The 18,081-nt window shown below is 47.4% G+C and overlaps 1 protein-coding gene and 1 pseudogene across 1 annotated transcript in view; both read left to right on the forward strand.

Annotated features, from left to right (window-relative positions):
* The window catches only part of Slit3 (slit guidance ligand 3), a 582,461-nt gene that overhangs the window by 77,169 nt on the left and 487,211 nt on the right, over positions 1-18,081 (forward strand). The window lies entirely within an intron of this gene.
* LOC115065442 lies at positions 15,701-15,804 on the forward strand (annotated as a pseudogene).

Genomic DNA, 18,081 nt, shown 5'->3' on the forward strand with positions numbered 1-18,081 from the left:
TATCTCTGCTTTTTTTCCTCCTTCCCAATTGAGAAAAGGTCCTGCCCGGTGGCCTCTCCTGACTGAGTTCACTGTTATCTTCCTGTCTCAGCCTCCTGGGTATTGGGATTGCAGGCATGAGCCACCGTACCTGCCTTCGTTCTTCCTGTTTATGAGTAAGCCCGCTCTCTCAGTCCCCACCCCTCTTGCCTTTTTTAAAGCCTTATCCCTCAGGGGTGTTTCAGTTTGCACCTATAGCGACTGAGTATTCTCTGTGTGAGAAAATGTTTCCCTTGAGGGAGCCTGGATGTTTGGGGATCTGAGTACTCCAGGCTCACATCCCTGCCGGGAATGAACTGAAGCCCTGCTTTCTCACTGTCTTCTGACGTTTTTCCAGTCCTGGCACTATAGTCATGCACTCTCAAGTATGGAGCCAAGGACTGAGTTCCAGTGTCTGGCCTCCATCTTCCTCCCCAAGATTCTTCTGGCAATTTCCTCAAAGCGTCGCCTCACAACTTCTTCCCAGTACTACCAGACTCATCTCCCAGGAGCTCCTAAATAAAGAAAATGTAATTAAATTTGTGTGATCGGCCCTTATACTGCTCTATTTATTTGATATATGTACAGACTAGAGAATTTTATACAGTTGTGTAGAAATGTACCATCTATAATGGGTTAAGTAGGGCAACTGTGGTCATGACCAGAAAGAAACATGTCATCAGTCTTTCCCCCCGGGAACCTGAGTGCTTCTTCAGACGTGATTCTAGAGGATCAAACAAGACAAAATTGGGACTGATGTCCTTGGCAGAAGATCACAGAGCGCTACCCACCAATATTGGTAGAGTGTTAGTTGCTGTTGGAGATTAGCATGGCAAAGAGGAATAGGCTGAGTCCTCAGGTAACCTCCACTGAATTTCAGACCCTCCACGGGCCGAGTGGGAAGCCTGGGCAGTGTCTCCATCAGTTCATCTGCAGAGATGCATTCCAAGTGCCTGGCAAAGCACAGGACCCAAGTCCATGCCTGTAGTACACATAGCACAGAAACTGCACCATCGTTCTGGTATCAGATTTAAATGCTGTAATTTAGTAGAGGGAATCACTGCCAAAAATGTAAGCACATACAGGTCAAAAAGGAACTGTTCAGCTATCCTGCAGCTCATAAGTACCCCTGTCTGTACATCTTACATGTGCCAGAGGCCATCTAGGATGGCTGTCATCATCCCTTGTGCCAGAAGCACTTCTCTGTCCTGGGACCTCCAGACCTACCATTTACCCATGGTCTTGTACATTTACTAATGTCCAACCTTGTCCAAGTGAGTCCACTCTTCTAAGCTTGAAGACTAAAGGAAGTAGTCAAAGAAAGTAGGGATCAGGAGATAACACTGTTGGTCCTCTGCTGGCCCGGGCTTAGTGTTCATGGACTTCAGCATCCACCAAGGGTTGGTTCTAGGACCTCTGCGGATGCTAAGATCTGCATCTGCCCCAGTCCCTGAGATAGACTGGTGTAGTGTTCATCTGGACTGGTGAACATCTTCTAACACATGTTACATCTTCTGTAGATTACTTTATAATGCCAATGCAAAGGCAATTACCTGTGAACGGTTGCTTTACTGCTCATGGAATAATGACAAGAGAGGTGTCTGGACATGGTTTAGCAAACTCGTATCTTTCCCCCTTAACTAAGCATTTCTGTTCTAAATTTGCTTGAATGTGCTGACGTAGAATCCACAGAGGCGGAAGACTGACTGGGTCTTGTTGGGCATTCACCTTTGCACCACATAAAATGCCTTTGCTCCAGCATCCGGTACTGAAGGATGTCTGAGGAAACCTGTGTCTAGATTATAGCCAAAAATTAAAGTAAATCTCTTCTGAGACCTTAACTCTCCTGAGACAGAGCCACTGTCTGCTCCATAGATGGAGACAGGATGAGAAATGGGACTGAGGAGCTCATGACTTCCACCTGGCCTGCAGAATAGAGACTTCACACTGAAGTTAATACCTTGTCCTTGTCTGCCGTTGCATGTGGCGACCTGTGAACCACCTGATTTTATTTCTCAAAGCAAGTGAGATTGCCAACATTCTACAGATGAGGAAAGAGAGAGGAGTTACCTGCCAGCAGGGGAAAGTGTCTAAAGCCACGTTTCTTCTATCTTGAAAGTAGGGCAGGGTTCAGCTTCCCCCCCTGAAGAATGTGTCCTGTCACTCAGAGGCAGGAGACGCTCCCCTATACAAGCCTGCCCGCTGCCCTTTGCTCGCTGTTGCTCCATAAGAGCTCTGGTTTGCCACAGACCTGCAGGCCCAGTCACCCCAGGACTCCCAGCTTGGAGTGGCCGAGTGGGATGACAGTGGGAATTCAGAGAATCAGGCTAGAGGAAACTGCCTTTTCAGAGCAGTGGGTGGGACCACCTGCGCCCTCTAGACTGTGTCACCAGGCCTCTGTCACCATTGCTGTCCTCATCTGTGTCGTCTTCTAATTCTTGAGGACTTGCAGACTTCCCTTGCCTGCCTGCGTCCACTCTGGCTTCATGGACAGTGCTCTCCCCGCCATACTGCTTGACTCCCATCCTCGGTTTCCCTAGACTACCAGAGTCAAGTTCCCTTCCTTGCCATGGTGTTCTGTGAGAGACCTGGCTCTTGCCACCGCCCCCAGCATTACTCTCCCTCACTCCGACTTGCCCCATCAGGAGTTCTCCCCTCGGCCCTCCCTTGCTGGCGTCATCTGTCTTTCAGTGTTAGGCTGCGGACGTACCTCAGAGAGGCCTTCCCTGACCAAAGGCCCGCTTGTGTCTCCCTCACATCCTTCTGAGATGCTGTGCCTCAGCACTGTCCTGTCTTTTCTTCCATTAGTGAAGTTGGATTGGAACTTGTCAACCTTGTTGGATATTCCTCACGGGAGGCCACTCGGTTGCACAATATTAACATACCTGTACCTGTCTAGAAGCTGTTTACATTATTGCTGCAGGAGGTGAGCCATGCCCTGCCTTGGAGTCTCAGTGAGAACATTAACCAGTTTGGCCAGACCTCCAGGCCCCGTTGTTCTCTCGGCATTTTAGGGACGATTTGCTTGCTTATTCCTCAGCTCACCCCTACCCAGCCACCTTGGGGAGGGAGTGAGAAGACCTATACATACATCTCTTCCTTATGGTACTATTCTCCTCTCACAGCGAGACACACCCACTGGAAAACCACTTCTTTTAGAATAGCCTTGATTGCTCCAGGCTGTGCTTAACCTGTCACATAATAGGTGTGAGAATTTGGGGTAGAGGAAATGCCCAACCGTGTATTACCTTAAACATCCTTGTAAGCAGCATTTGCTATTGAGACATTATTTATGCCAGATATAATAAGTGGATTTTAAGTGTTAGTTTATATTTTAGTGTTTACATTTTATGATTAAACTGGAGCTAGGTAGAAAAATATAATAAATACAGTGTGTATTTATATTATATAATAAACTGGGAAATCTGTTTTCATATAATATTTATTAGTTCTTAGAGAATTTAATATATAATTAATTTTGATCATATTAACTGTCCTCTAGTCCCCTTCACTCCTCTCAGACTCAGCTTCACTTCCCTTCCCCTTCTCTCCCTTTCTCTCTTTCCCTCCCTCTTTCCCCCCTCTCTCTTTCCCCTTCCTTCTTTCTCTCCCATCTTTCTTGTCTCCCTCTCTCCTCATCTTCTTCTCCTCTCTCTCTCTCTCTCTCTCTCTCTCTCTCTCTCTCTCTCTCTGACTCTCTGAGCCCAATTTATGGGACCCATATACTCATGGGTGTAGGGCCTTCCACTAGAGTGTAGTTGGCCACAGTCCTAAAGAAAACTAACTCCCTTCCAGAAGCTGTCAACTGTCAATAGCTCATCAGTCAAGCGTGGGAGCTTTTGAGCTCCTTGCAACTAGGCAATGTCTTATCATAGGAATTTTTTTACTGTCTGATTTCTATAGTGTCCTCTTGTGATGCGCTTGCATGTATTTGCATATTTTATCCTTACTGTGATTGTATGGCGATCTTGTTGATATCCCTCCACCTTGCCAGTAAGGAAGACAAGATCCAAAATCTCCTTGATGTGAGCAGTAGAATTCAGATTTAAGAGCAGCTCTCTGTACCCTCGAGGTAATGAACTTGCCACCCCTCACCTATGTGTATACACCCTCGCCCTATGTGTCCTCTTGTATAATTGGTAATAATAGGTGAGGTATGACTACAAAGGCAAAAGCCCACCTATTCTTTCTACTTTGTAAATGGCCTCTGAAGACAGAGCCAAAGATGAAGTACCACCTCTGTTCCTCTCCATCTCCTCCCGACCCCTCCTCCCTATCGTCTGTGATACTGCCACAGATGAAAGATTCACAGGCATTCCTACAGAAACAGATCTCTGAGCCAGTCCTTGGGAAAAAAACAAAGTCGTTGTTGCTGGATTTGTTTTTCTTGGTTGATTTATTTGACAAGGACCCATTTTATACATCATATTTGGAGTTTCAAAACCCTTTTCATCTGCAAAGATCTCTCTCAGAAGCCGAAGGAGGAAGAGAAGAGAGGCATATGTATGTGATCTCCGATGCAATGCTTTCTGGCCCCTGAGCCCTGCCTTTAGAGTTCTCTCTGACCCCGAGATCACTCAGGTTGAGGATCAAGGTCGGGAGAGCCCTAAATCCCATCCAGCAGGACTCTGATTTGCAGGGATCCCTAAAGGAACATCTCTATCACTTTTCTTTGACTTGGTAGGACATCTCCCTGCTAAGCCCATGTAGCAAGAGCTCATGAATTATTCAGTCCTTAAGAAGACATCTTTTGGTAAGATGAGGTGTTATAACCAGCCAACAGAAGGAACTGTTCCTGCCCTGGCTGGCTGCCTATTCAGTCACTCGCACGGTTCTTCTGAAGGCAGACATCCTTCCTGTAGATCTCAGGCAACAAGTCAGCCTTGAGAGCGCCCTTCATCCTGGCACATCGCATGTCAGATGCAATCAGAATGGGCACTGAGCTCCCTGGGAACTCCCCCTGGTTTCACATGTGTTTCGGCTATGGGAAAGACACATGCATAAAACATTCAGGCTGAATATACAATTGCTTTTAATAACCCATGCAGCTAAATTTATTGGCTCACACTGCCCCTTTGAACTGGGGTATGGAATTTTCCATGGAGCGCAGTATCTCCTGTGAGAGGCAGACCCTGCCATTTCAGCTGCTTGTCTCTGTGTGTGAGTCCCCAGGCTTTGACTGTTTTGTTAAGGACTGCTTGTGGGCGGGTTGCCTGGGGGTTTCTTGATGCTTCTGCTAGGGTGATAGTGGCTGTAGAACTCATCCTTGAGCCAGCCCTCTGCCTCCACATGAATGTTCTGGGTGTGAGGCTTCAGACCTCCCCCAGAGAACTGTAAGGCAGAATCCCCCATCACTTTTTACTATCCTGCTTGTTTTTGCTAAAAGTAAGTTGTGGCTTAACTTTCTCAGTTTCCTTACACCCTGCTGCTTAAATCAAGATCAGAGCAAAGATGTTTACATGGTAGCTTCCAAGTCTAGAGGCCTAGGTATGAGGGGAATTTGTTTGCTGAGGTCCTTCCCCCCTTACTCATCACCATCCTGACAAATAATTGTCACCAGAGATCAAATCAATAATCAGCAAATTGATAGTGAACATCTGTTGAGCACAAGATTTCTTGTTGGCAACAGTGGAAAAGAAAAAGTCACAGTGTTCCGTCAACGTCTCTGTTACTGCTTATTTTTTTTCTCAAGCTCTGAGGTGTAACACACTACACAAGTGTGTGGTATTTTCTTTTTGTAAGGACTGTGTGTGCGTGTGTGCGTGTGTATGTGTGTGTGCACGCGTGCATATGAGTGCTCGAGTGCGATTTTCAGATGTGTGTTAAATAAAGAACTCTTTTACGTGTATAGCCTGCCAGGTACCTTTGCTTACACTGAGGCTACACTCAATGTTTTTATGAAAACTCAAGAATGCGAGTTAATTTCCCTGCCTGTGTTTTATTTATTTATCAATTAAATCATTTAGATGATACTGGAGAGTGATAACAAGATGATATATGCATGATTAAAACTCCCTACACGGCCATCCTAAATGTACTTAAACATACTTTCCCCCAGAGGCAAGCCAGCTTATTATTCAGGGACGTAAGCCAAGAGCCTTTGAGTATTTGACAATACCTGGTCATTAGCTTGCACGGCTCACCACACAGCCGAACCATAATGGACTTTTAATGAAATCGCTCTCACACACGTCCTTGTGTGTGCGCACTATAGTGCAGACCATAGATAGTAACATTAAGCTATAACCCACACCCCTACAACCTTGACTCTCTGGGTGAGCAGACGATATGGAGAAAGAAATAGCTTCCCACTGAACTGTATACATCCCACTGCATTACCCTTGAGAGGGATACACCCGAGACGTGGCAAAATGCAGACGTGTCACTGGGAGCTGGTAGGTCGAGGCCTAAGAAGCAATAGAGCTAGAAAGAAATCTGAAGGCACGGGGACTGCTGATTTAATATGCCACAGCCCTGGGGGAGAGTGTTAGTGGCCACCGGTGCCTGCAATCGAAGCAGCCATCAAACCCCCACGTACCCCTCTGAGGAGCCTTAAACCCATTCAGATGTGTAATGAATGTTGTGCTGATAGTTTGTGGGCTCCCTGATTTTTCTCCGAGTTAAGTGGTCTTTATGTCCCAACTCTGGCAGTGCTGAACAGTGATATATTGTATCCACGATTCTGGGCCGGGTTTATTGGCCACTAGCAGAATGGCTGCCTGTTGAATGGGAAGAAGTATATAAACAAAACTGCCTGATCAGAGGGGAAGCGCTAGTTTTCCTAGCCATATTCACTCTGAGTCATCCTATTTTCTTCTGGGAGTGTGGGCCAGGTCTCTGGTCTCTATGATTTGCTTTTGCCCTTAAGGTTTTTACAAGAGCTTAAGTTTGATTACACAAGGAAGCCACCAGCTAGCACATGGGGACCTGGGTCCAAAGGAGAAAGTGCTGGCTGAAATCCTGACCCCTTGGAGTGCCTAGGGCAAGAGAACTTGTTCTGGAGATTACAGCCATCTCTATTAAGAACAAGCTAAGGGGGTATGCATCAGGACCAAAGTACATTCTCACTAGAAGCCAGATCAGTGTTTAAAGCAAGACTGAGACATGGAAGCAGGAGCTGATAAAGGCTCAGAGAGCAGAAGGAAGAAGATGGGCATGGTAGAAGTGAGAAAGGGCCACTGTGTCTGTCCCAAAGGGTGCTGCCGCATGTCATTTGATACCCGTGTCATGCTTTAAGGAATCGATTTGATGGGCTAGCTTGGAGTAGGTAGGTGACAGGTCATATTTCTCTCTCCGAGTATGCATGTTTTTAATTGTCTGTGTTGACTACTGTGCAGGTTGAAAAGGAAAGCATATTGCCTATTCCTGGTGTAAGGCTGGCAAGGATCAGAAGTCAGTAAAAAGTATGAAAACACCTTTCACTTCTCTGGGTCCTGGTTTCTCCTTTCAAAATTACCCAGTAGCTCCTTTCTGTTATGTGTGCCGAGAAGGTATTTTCTTATACAAACTAGAGAAAAGAAGAAGCAGAGGGGAGGGGGCTGGGAGGAAGAGCAAGAGAGGGAGTGAAGAAAGGGAAGGGAGAGGGAGCCTGTGAGTAAGAAAGGATAAAGGGAGAGGGAAGGGAGAGAAGAAGCAATGGATAGGTCAGCCTCAGCCAGAAGCCTAGAGGATAATCATTGTTTTGGTGAAATACATCCCCCCAGTGCTTGTCCAGGATCCAGGGTGCTTTAAACACTTTGAGACTATTCTTTAAGAGTTAGGGGGTGGGGTGGGGTGGGGTGGGTGGGGCTGGAGAGATGGTTCAGTGGTTAAGAGCACTGACTGCTCTTCCAAAGGTCTTGAGTTCAAATCCCAGCAACCACATGGTGGCTCACAACCATCTGACTCCCTCTTCTGAAGTGTCTGAAGACAGCTACAGTGCACTTACATATAATAAATAAATAAATCTTTTTTTAAAGTGTGTGTGTGTGTGTGTGTGTGTGTGTTTGTGTGTGTTAAATAAACTTCCAATTTACGACTTTCTTTGCCCTTTTTTAGGACCTGCTCTGTAGTGAGGAGGACTTGTTTATACTGGTTTGATTTTAGTAATCATCATTTTTATGTGGCCCTCATGGAACTGCTGGTCACACGGGGTACCAGTGTATCCACAACAGTGTGAGTGCCTCCACAGGGCTGGGAGCTGAATGTCCACATCGGGAGAGGTAAACATGGGTGAGGATGATGTTCAGACATGCATGGATGATGTGGGCTGGCTGAGGACCTCTGCAGGGCGTTGGCTTGGACCGCTGGAGCAGGAGCTTATGGCATACAGGGTTAATCTTGAAGCACATGGAGCAGTACACTGAAGGGAAATAGCTAGGGACGTGTCAGGGTCTTAGAAGGCTCTCAGAGTGGAGGAGGGGAAACCACACAGCAAACAGGCAGCTTTCATAGTGCACTGTTGCTGGCCAGTGCCTATGTGTAATACTGTCATAATACAGTCATAACCTGCCTGTCATCTCATTAAGAAGCCACTGAGTGGGCCCAGAAATCCCACCATGGAAGCTCATCCCCACTCAGTCTTCTCTGGGCAGCACAAGTGACCTTCACATACAAGCCAGCCAGCCAAAAAGTGATCTTGGTCATTAAGATACAGATGTAGGAATTTTGATGGGGAATGCATTGAATCTGTAGATTGCTTTTGGTAAGATGACCATTTTTACGATATTAATCCTGCCAATCCACAAACATAGGAGATCTTTCCATCTTTTGAGGTCTTCGTTGATTTCCTTCTTTAGAGACTTGAAAATCTTGTCCTACAGATCCTTCACTTGTTTGGTTAGAGTCACACCAAGATATTTTATATTGTTTGTGATTATTGGAAAGGGTGTCATTTCCCTGGTTTCTTTCTCAGTTCGTTTATCCTTTGAGTATAGGAAGGTTACTGTTTTGTTTGAGTTAATTTTATATCCGGCCACTTTACTGAAGTTGTTTATCAGCTGTAGGAGGTTTCTGGTAGAATTTTTGGGGTCACTTAAGTATACTATCATATCATCTGCAAATAGAGATATTTTGACTTCTTCCTTTCCAATTTGTATCCCTTTAACCTCCTTTTGTTGTCTAATTGCTCTGGCTAGGACTTCAAGTACTATGTTGAATAGACAGGGAGAGAGTGGGCAGCCTTGTCTAGTCCCTGATGTTAGTGGGATTGCTACAAGTTTTCTCCATTTAGTTTAGTGTTGGCTACTGGTTTGCTGTAGATTGCTTTTACTATGTTTAGGTATGGGCCTTGAATTCCTGATCTTCCCAAGACTTTTAGCATGAAGGGATGCTGAATTTTGTCAAATGCTTTTCTAGCATCTTATGAAATGATCATGTGGTTTTTGCTCTTTGAGTTTGTTTATGTAGTGGATTACACTGATGGATTTCTGTATATTGAACCATCCCTGCATCCTTGGGATGAAGCCTACTTGATTGTGGTGAATGATAGTTTTGATGTGCTCTTGGATACAGTTGAGCATTTTATTGAGTATTTTTTTCATAGATATTTATAAAGGAAATTGGTCTAAAGTTCTCTTTCTTTGTTGGGTCTTTGTGTGTTTGTGGTATTTGTGTAACTGTGGCTTCATAGAATGAATTGGGTAGTTTTACTGTGTTTCTATTTTGTGGAATAGTTTGAAGAGTATTAGTATTAATCAATTCTTCATAGAGTTAGAAAGAGCAATTCTCAAGTTTATTTTGAATAACAAAAACCCAGGATAGCAAAAACTATTCTCAACAATAAAAGAACCTTTGGTGGAATCACCATCCCTGAACTCAAGCTGTACTACAGAGCAGTAGTGATAAAAAAAAAAAAAGCCTGCATGGTGTTGGTACAGTGACAGGCAGGTAGATTAGTGTACTAGAAATGAAGACCCAGAACAGAACCCACACACCTATGGTCACTTCATCTTTGACAAAGGAGCTAAAACCATCCAGTGGAAAAAAGACAGCATTTTCAACAAATGGTCCTGGTTTTACTAGTGGTCATCACATAGAAGAATGCAAATTGATCCATTCTTATCTCCCTGTACAAAGCTCAAGTCCAAGTGGATCAAGGACTTCCACATAAAATCAGATACAGTGAATCTAACAGAAGAGAAAGTGGGAGAAAGTCTCGAAAACATGGGCACAGGGGGAAAGTTCCTGAACAGAACACCAATGACTTGTGCTCTAAGATCAAGAAATGACAAATGGGACCTCATAAAGTTGCAAAGTTCTGTAAGGCAAAAGACACTGTCAATAGGACAAAGTGGCAACCAACAGATTGGGAAAAGATCTTTACTGGTAGAGGTATATCTAATATATACAAAGAACTCAAGAAGTTGGACTCCAGAGAAACAAATAACCCTATTGAAAAATGGGGAACAGAGCTAAACAGAATTCTCAACTGAGGAAATTCAAATGGCTGAGAAGCACCTAAAGAAATGTTCAATATCCTTAATCATCAGGNAAATGAAAATCAAAACAACCCTGAGATTCTACCTCACACCAGTCAGAATGGCTAAAATGAAAAACTCAGGTGACAGCAGATGCTGGCAAGGATGTGGAGAAAGAGGAACACTCCTTCATTGCTGGTGGGATTGCAAGCTGGTACAACCACTTTGGAAACCTGACTGGTGGTTCCTCAGAAAATTAGACATAGCACTACCTGAGAACCTAGCTATACCACTCCTAAACATATACCCAGAAGATGTTCCAACATGTAATAAGGACACATACTCTTCTATGTTCATAACAGCCATATTTATAATAGCCAGAAGCTGGAAAGAACCCAGATGTCCTTCAACAGAGAAATGGATACAGAAAATGTGGTACATTTACACAATGGCATACTACTCAGCTATTAGAAACAATGACTTCATGAAATTCACAGGCAAATGGATGGAACTTGGAAATATTATCCTGAGTGAGGTAACTCAGTCACAAAAGAACACATGGTATGCACTCACTGATAAGTGGATATTAGCTATCCCATATACAGTCACCAAACCCTGGACACTATTGTAGATGCTGGGAAGTGCTTGCTGATGGGATCCTGATATCACTGTCTCCTGAGAGGCTCTGACAGAGCCTGACAAATACAGAGGCAGATGCTGGTAGCCAACCATTGGACTGAGTGTGGGGTCCCAGATGGAGGAGTTGAAGAAGGAACTGAAGGAGCTGAGGGGGTTTGCAGCCCCATGGAGGGAGCATCAGTATCAATACGCCAGACCCCCCCCCCCGGAGCTCCCTGGAACTGGACCACCAACCAAAGAGTACACATGGAGGGACCCATGGTTCAGGCTGCACATGTGGCAGAGGATGGCCTTGTTGGCATCAGTAGGAGGAGAGGCCTTGGTCCTGAGGGGTTTTGATGCCCCAGTGTAGGGGAATGCCAGGGTGGGAAGACAGGAGTGGGTGGGTGGGGGCATAGAGGCAGGGAGAGGGGGAATGGCATAGGGGGTTTCTGGAGGGGAGGCCTGGAAAGGGGAAAAAATTTGAAATGTAAATAAAGAAAATATCCAATAAGAAAAAAATACATATATGTACGGAGAAACACCGTGTATGCCATTACGTAGCATTAGGAATTGTGGGTAGTGTCTTTGGCTCTTGTACTGGCTAGCTTTGTGTCAACTTGACACAGCTGGAGTAATCACAGAGAAAGGAGCTTCAGTTGTGGAAATGCCCCCATGAGATCCAGCTGTGGGGCATTTCCTCAATTAGTGATCAAGGGGGAGAGGCCTCTTGTGGGTGGGACCATCTTTGGGCTGGTAGTTTTGGATTCTATAAGAAAGCAGGCTGAGCAAGCCAGGGGAAGCAAGCCAGTAAAGAACATCCCTCCATGGCTTCTGCATCAGCTCCTGCTTTCTGACCTGCTTGAGTTCCAGTCCTGCATCCTTTGGTGATCAAAACCAGTATGGAAATGTAAGCCAAATAAACCCTTTCCTCCCCAACTTGCTTTTTGGTCATGATGTTTGTGCAGGAATAGAAACTCTGACTAAGACAGCTCTCAAAGCCTTGGCTTTTCTCAGCTATTGATGAACTGATGGGGTCTGGACCTTGTACAGAGGTGGGGGAGGATTAAATCAGGTAAAACTTGTAAATCAGGGAGCTAGTGCCATGTTGTGGGAGGCTCCCCAGAGTCTTGCTGCCCCTGCTCCTGGGTCTCTGCAGTATGTGCCAGCACCTCTGCTGGGGGTGGGGGTCAGTGGTGCTCTGGGGTGGTCTTCCTTTCCCGGTTCTTCTGGTCCTGAGCCTCTGCCAGGCAGGCCTGCAGAGACACTCTTCCTTAATGCCCCTGTCCTCGGGGAATGGGTCCTAAGGCTGCAGCCCTTATGTTTGCTGATCTTATCAGAAGAGTGACTGGAGCCTGTTTCACTATTGATGCTGGCTCTGAGCCTGATCTTACTGTCCATGAGGGTGGGCCAGATGTAGTTCTGGTGCTCCGAGGGCTGGAGGCTCCCAAGCATGGGGAGATAAATCACTGTACCTGGAGAGGATCCTGCGTTAGCGGAAGCCTCCTTTCCTCTTAATTTTTACCGATTTCATCCCTTTATGAATGACTTGTTACCTAAAGAGTAGCCAAGTGGACCATTATTCTGCCTCTGGCTTTGAGCACCACATTTTCAATAACCATCACTAGCATCAACTCAACACTTAGCAGCTGCAAGCCTGTGTTAACCACTTCCATATGCACAGGGACGCCTCCGAACTGCCCAGCGCAGTGGCTCTCTTCCTTCCCACTTACCCTGATGAAGAATGGAGACCTAGAAAGGTCCAATCATTGCCTGAGCTCAGAGCCAGTAAATGCACAACCGGAACTAAGCAGTCTGTCTGCAGTGACTCTAGCCCCAAAGCCCAAATGTTCACACGAGTCACCTGGAGATGTGGTGGACAGACAGATCCAGTGCATTGGAGACATGGCCTGAGTATTTGTGTATATGTGCGTACATACCCATGGAGAACAGAGGACAACTCCAAGTCTCACACGCATGCATGCACGCACATGCATACTTCCTTCTTCCTTTCTTCTTATCTTACAAGGTCTCTCTTTAGCTTGGAACTTGCTGTGCAGAGCTCACCATGTAGGCTAGATTAGCTTAGGCCCTCAGGCCAATGAATTCTGAGCGGATCCTCTGTCTCTGTCTCTGTCTCTGTCTCTGTCTCTCTCTGTCTCTCTCTTTCTCTGTCTCTCTCTGTGTGTGTGTGTGTGTGTGTGTGTGTGTGTGTGTGTGTCTCCCTCTTTCTCTCCCTCTCTCTCTCCCTCTCTCTCTCAGCACTGGGACTACAAGCACACACCACCGAGCCATCCTCTCCCTCTTTCACACGTGTTCTAGGGATTGATTTCCAGTCCCTGGGCTTGCAAGGCAAGGGAACCATCTCTCCAGTCCATCTTGCACTTCCCACACACTCCTGCCCAATGCCTATGATGCTGGTCTCCAGATCACTGGCTGACAGAGCTGTATACCGGGAAACTGAACCGCTCTGGCTGGCTTGGTTAGTCAGCCGTCTGCCTGATTGGTTCAAACTAGAGTATCTCTGCATTATGGCCTCCCAAAACCTAGAGAAAAAGGCCAAGCTCTGTGAGCCTCTTAGTAACCTCCGTTAGTCTTTATGTGACAGCTGTGACAAGAGGGTTGCAGCATTGCTGCCTCTCTCCTTTCCTTCCATCGTCTTTGCAGCTCAAGGCGGTTCCTCAGAGCAAACACTAATTCTGTGTCTACTTTCATTAGCTCCAGCCTGTGCTGAGGGCTGGTGATCCAGGCCAACTGTTTTCCGTCTGCCTTCAGAGAGCTCCATGTCCCTGACCACAGTGCTACCACTTCTCGGCTATGTGGCTTTGTAGCAGCTTACTCAGCGCACTCAACCCCATATGACCCATAGGAACCCGTGTTTTCATTTCTAAATGAGTCACACCCCAGGGATGTCACACATGTGAGATGGGGCATGAGTATAACATCGGCCGATAGCAGGTGCACAATATTCTTTTCTGAAGTTGCAGGTGAGTTAAATCCAGCTGCCTTGGCTTGCCATCCAAAGTCTTCCTTCTGCCCATTTACATGGCACTCATGATTGCCCTCAATGGCACTTGTGCTGGCTGGTTGTAGCTGTCAATTGGACACAATCTAGAGGCACCTGGGAAGTGATTCTCAGTGAAGGATTGTTCAGATTAGGGTGTCTTAAGGACGTATCTAAGCAGGGTTGTCTTAATTACTCTGTTTGATGTTGGAAGGCCCACTCTGGGCGGTGTCATTCCCCAGCACTGTATCCTATGCTGTATAAGAACAGGAAAGGAGGATGAATAGTAGGCATTCATTCTCCCTCTGCTCTTGACTCTAGATTTGTTTTCAGGATCCTGCCTTAACTTCCAGCCCTGATGGACTGTAACCTGTTTTTGAAAGCAAAATGGACACATTGTCCCTTAAAGTCATTTTTTGCCGGGTTATTCTATCAGCGCGATGAATGAGGAACTAGGACAGCACTCTTCGCTGCAACCGTGGCGCTGCTCAGACGCTGTTCTGCTTTTAACACTGAACTTCCCTGCGCCAAACTCCTATCCAGTCCTCAAAGCCCAGCATGAATATTGCCTCTTCCACTCAACCACTCCAGCCTCACATCTGAGGATAATTCTGTTCTAGGAGACTCTCATGTAGCACCAACTCACGTCGCTTTGCTCACATCAATAAAACTTCCTTCCCCACAGGAAACATTAGTCTCCTGATCCATGCACTTGACTGTCTTGTTTTTACTGAGTGCAACACTGTCGGACAGAACTTTCTGCAGTTTGGGGGTGGGGGGTGGGGGGTGGGGGGTGGGCTGTCCAGTATAATTGCCACTCACCATGTGTGGCTATGGAGGACTGAAGATGTGGCTAGCGTAGCCGAAGGGATGAATTAGAGATTTTATTTCATTTGAGTTAACTTAAGTAGCCACGTGTGGTCAGTGCATAGTGTATTGGACAGTGCAGAGGGTTGTTGATCAAAGAGTCCGAAAGAATGAATGGAAAATAACAGTTGTAACAAGCACCATGTGGGGAGGCCTCGCTGCCAAAAGGCATCCTGGGTTTGATTTGATGTGGTAGGAGTGCTGGTTGGGGAGAACTTTCCTGAGGTAGTGATGCGGGTATTAAAAACATCGTGTAAAAGCTTGAGGGTATACACACAGAGCACATGCAAATGGCCTGTGGTAGAATGGAGCACGGCTTATGAACGGACCTCCAAGTCAGTCCAGAGGTGACACCATTCCTCAGCGCCTTCTCTGCTTGTTGAACCTTCTAACGCCTTCCCCATTCCGCTGTGCACTAGGCAGGCTTGGGGCAGGTTTGGCTGTGAGACACCATGCTGAAGCGTCACTTCTTTACAAAATGCTTTGCTGAAGAATGGGACACAGGATCATCACTTCCTTCCATCTCCAGTAAGAGAGCATGGCTGTTTTGTTTTAAGCATCCTTTACCCTGTGGCTCAGCTGGTAATCTTCCCCCCCCCCTTTTTTTTTCCTGACTGTGGATGATATTCTGGATTTATTCTGAATGAGCTGTGCCCTCAGGTAGGTGCCAGGCCTACCTCCCAGACCATCTTCCATTCACGGGTTCATTCGTTCGATAAACTTGTATAGTGCTTTCAGCATGCAGAGGGGTTTGGGGGCATGGTTGTTCCTCAGAGGAAAAAAAAAATTATACCGCCCTGCCCCTGGAGGTATTGTGTTGCTTGTGTGGCTGCAGTGTCACATGTGTGTCAATAGGTGGCAGAAAGAAGTGAGGCTATGTCTGTGCTGTGCTTTGACTTATGAAGAATGAATAGAAAGAGAAAGAGAGAGGGAAAGAGAGAGAGAGAGAGAGAGAGAGAGAGAGAGAGAGAGAGAGAGAGAGAAACAAGCCTGAGATGACCACCAGTCCAGCTCCAGGGGCCCAGACAGGGACCAACTTGAGACCACCACTAGTCTGGCACTAGGCACAGCTTGCTCCAAAATAGGGAGCCAGGCAAAGATTAGAAGAATCCTGCCTGGGACCACAGGTCCCAGTAGGACTGAGCCTGAAACAAACAACCATCACAGGGGGCGACTCGGACAGCTGGGTGAGGAGCAAGCCTGGGACAGCCACCAGGCAGGCACCATGGGGCACAGACATGGAGCTAGCCTGGTACAGCTACCAGGCAGGCACCATGGGGCCCAGACATGGAGCTAGCCTGGGACAGCCACCAGGCAGGCACCATGGGGCCCAAACATGGAGCTAGCCTGGGACAGCCACCAGGCAGGCACCATGGGGCCCAGACACAGAGTTAGCCTGGGACAGCTACCAAACAGGCACCATGAGGCCCAGACACGGAGCTAGCCTGGGACAGCCACCAGACAGACACCATGAGGCCCAGACATGAAGCCAGCCTGAGATGACTAGTCCCCATGCTTCGAAGGCCTGGGGGCGTGTGTAGACCATGTCTGATATGACCCCTGCCAGGCACCATAATACACAAGCAGATCATAGCACTCCTGAGACCACACCTGAGACAATCTCAGACACTCAGTGTCTTATTCAGGGTTTCTATTCCTGCACAAACATCATGACCAAGAAGCAGGTTGGGGAGGAAAGGGTTTATTCAGCATACACTTCCACATTGCTGTTCATCACCAAGGAAGTCAGGACTGGAACTCAAGCAAGTCAGGAAGCAGGAGCTGATGCAGAGGCCATGGAGGGATGCTCTTGCTTTCCCCTGGCTTGCTCAGCCTGCTCTCTTATAGAACCCAAGACTACCAGCCCAGAGATGGCACCACCCACAAGGGGCCCTCCAGCCTTGATCACTAATTGAGAAAATGCCTTACAGCTGGATCTCATGGAGGCACTTCCTCAACTGAAGCTCCTTTCTCTGTGATAACTCCAGCTGTGTCAAGTTGATACAAAACTAGCCAGTACACTCAGAGACCCTGGGTACCACTAAGAGGAGCAAGTAAGTTGTGGAGAAACAGAAGAATGTGGCACAATGAAGAGAGGCAGAACTGGAGACTTGAGAATGGTGAGCAACAGCCTGGTTCAAGTAGCTGATACCGTCAGAACCATGGTGGGGTCCTGGCTTGTGCTGACATTGGGCGTGGCTTCTGGCATCATGGACCTGCAACAGCAGGAGTCTGTTACCACCAAAGACCAGGTGAACATCACTGGTTTAGGCTGCCACCCAGGGACACAGAACTGGCCCCACCCATCACCTAGGCATCCTGGGAGAGCTGAACCTGGAGGAATGGGAACAGGAGAGCTGACCCTGCCCCTAGCCAGCAATAGTGTTTGGGAGTGCAGAGCCCCATACCAGGAGTTTCCAGTGAGCTGGCCTGAGGGCATGAGTGTGGGAGAGCCAGTCCTGCCTCTTGTCTCCTGTGTGGTGGTGGTAGCCAGGGAGAGAGCCCCTTCCCTACCTCTTGCCTTCATCACTAGTGGTAAGCAGGGGAGCTGGCTGAGTCAGGAGAGCGCGAGAGCTTGTCTGGCCCCTCACCTGCTGCAGCACTGGGGCGAGCAGATCCTGCACCTCACTTGGGCAGCACAGTAGAGCTGGCCCCGATGGCAGGGGCTTCTGCTGGGCGGTGGCATTACAAGGGGCAGACCTCCCCCAGACCCCCATCCTTTGCCATCCATAGCAGGGAGAAGAGCTGGCCCTGGGGTCCTGAGATCGAGGAGAGCAAGAGAACCGGCCATGTCCCTCAGTAGATGCAACTTGGGGGAGCGGGCTCTGCACCTCACCTGGGCATCAGGGTAGAGCTGCCCCTGCTTGTGGGGTTGGGGATGGGAGTTGCTGGTGAGCCTGCCCCAAGGGCATGAGAACAGGACAGCCAGCAGGCTAACCATCTCAGACACCTCTCAGACCAAGACCAGGGCTTTGAATTGGCCCAACCCAATTTCTACCCCACCAATGAACCCCTGGAGGGCATGAAGGGCGGTTCTACAGATCCAAAACTGCAGGGTTTCCATGACATGGGCAACAACAGAAAGTCTGAGAGGAGTCCCAGTGAAGATCAAGTAGCAGAAGCCTGATTCCTCTTAGGAGACTAACAAGCCATTGCAACGAACAGTTACCACCAAAA

This window comes from Mus pahari, chromosome 14 (assembly GCF_900095145.1).
Source record: "Mus pahari chromosome 14, PAHARI_EIJ_v1.1, whole genome shotgun sequence".
NCBI lineage: Eukaryota > Metazoa > Chordata > Mammalia > Rodentia > Muridae > Mus > Mus pahari.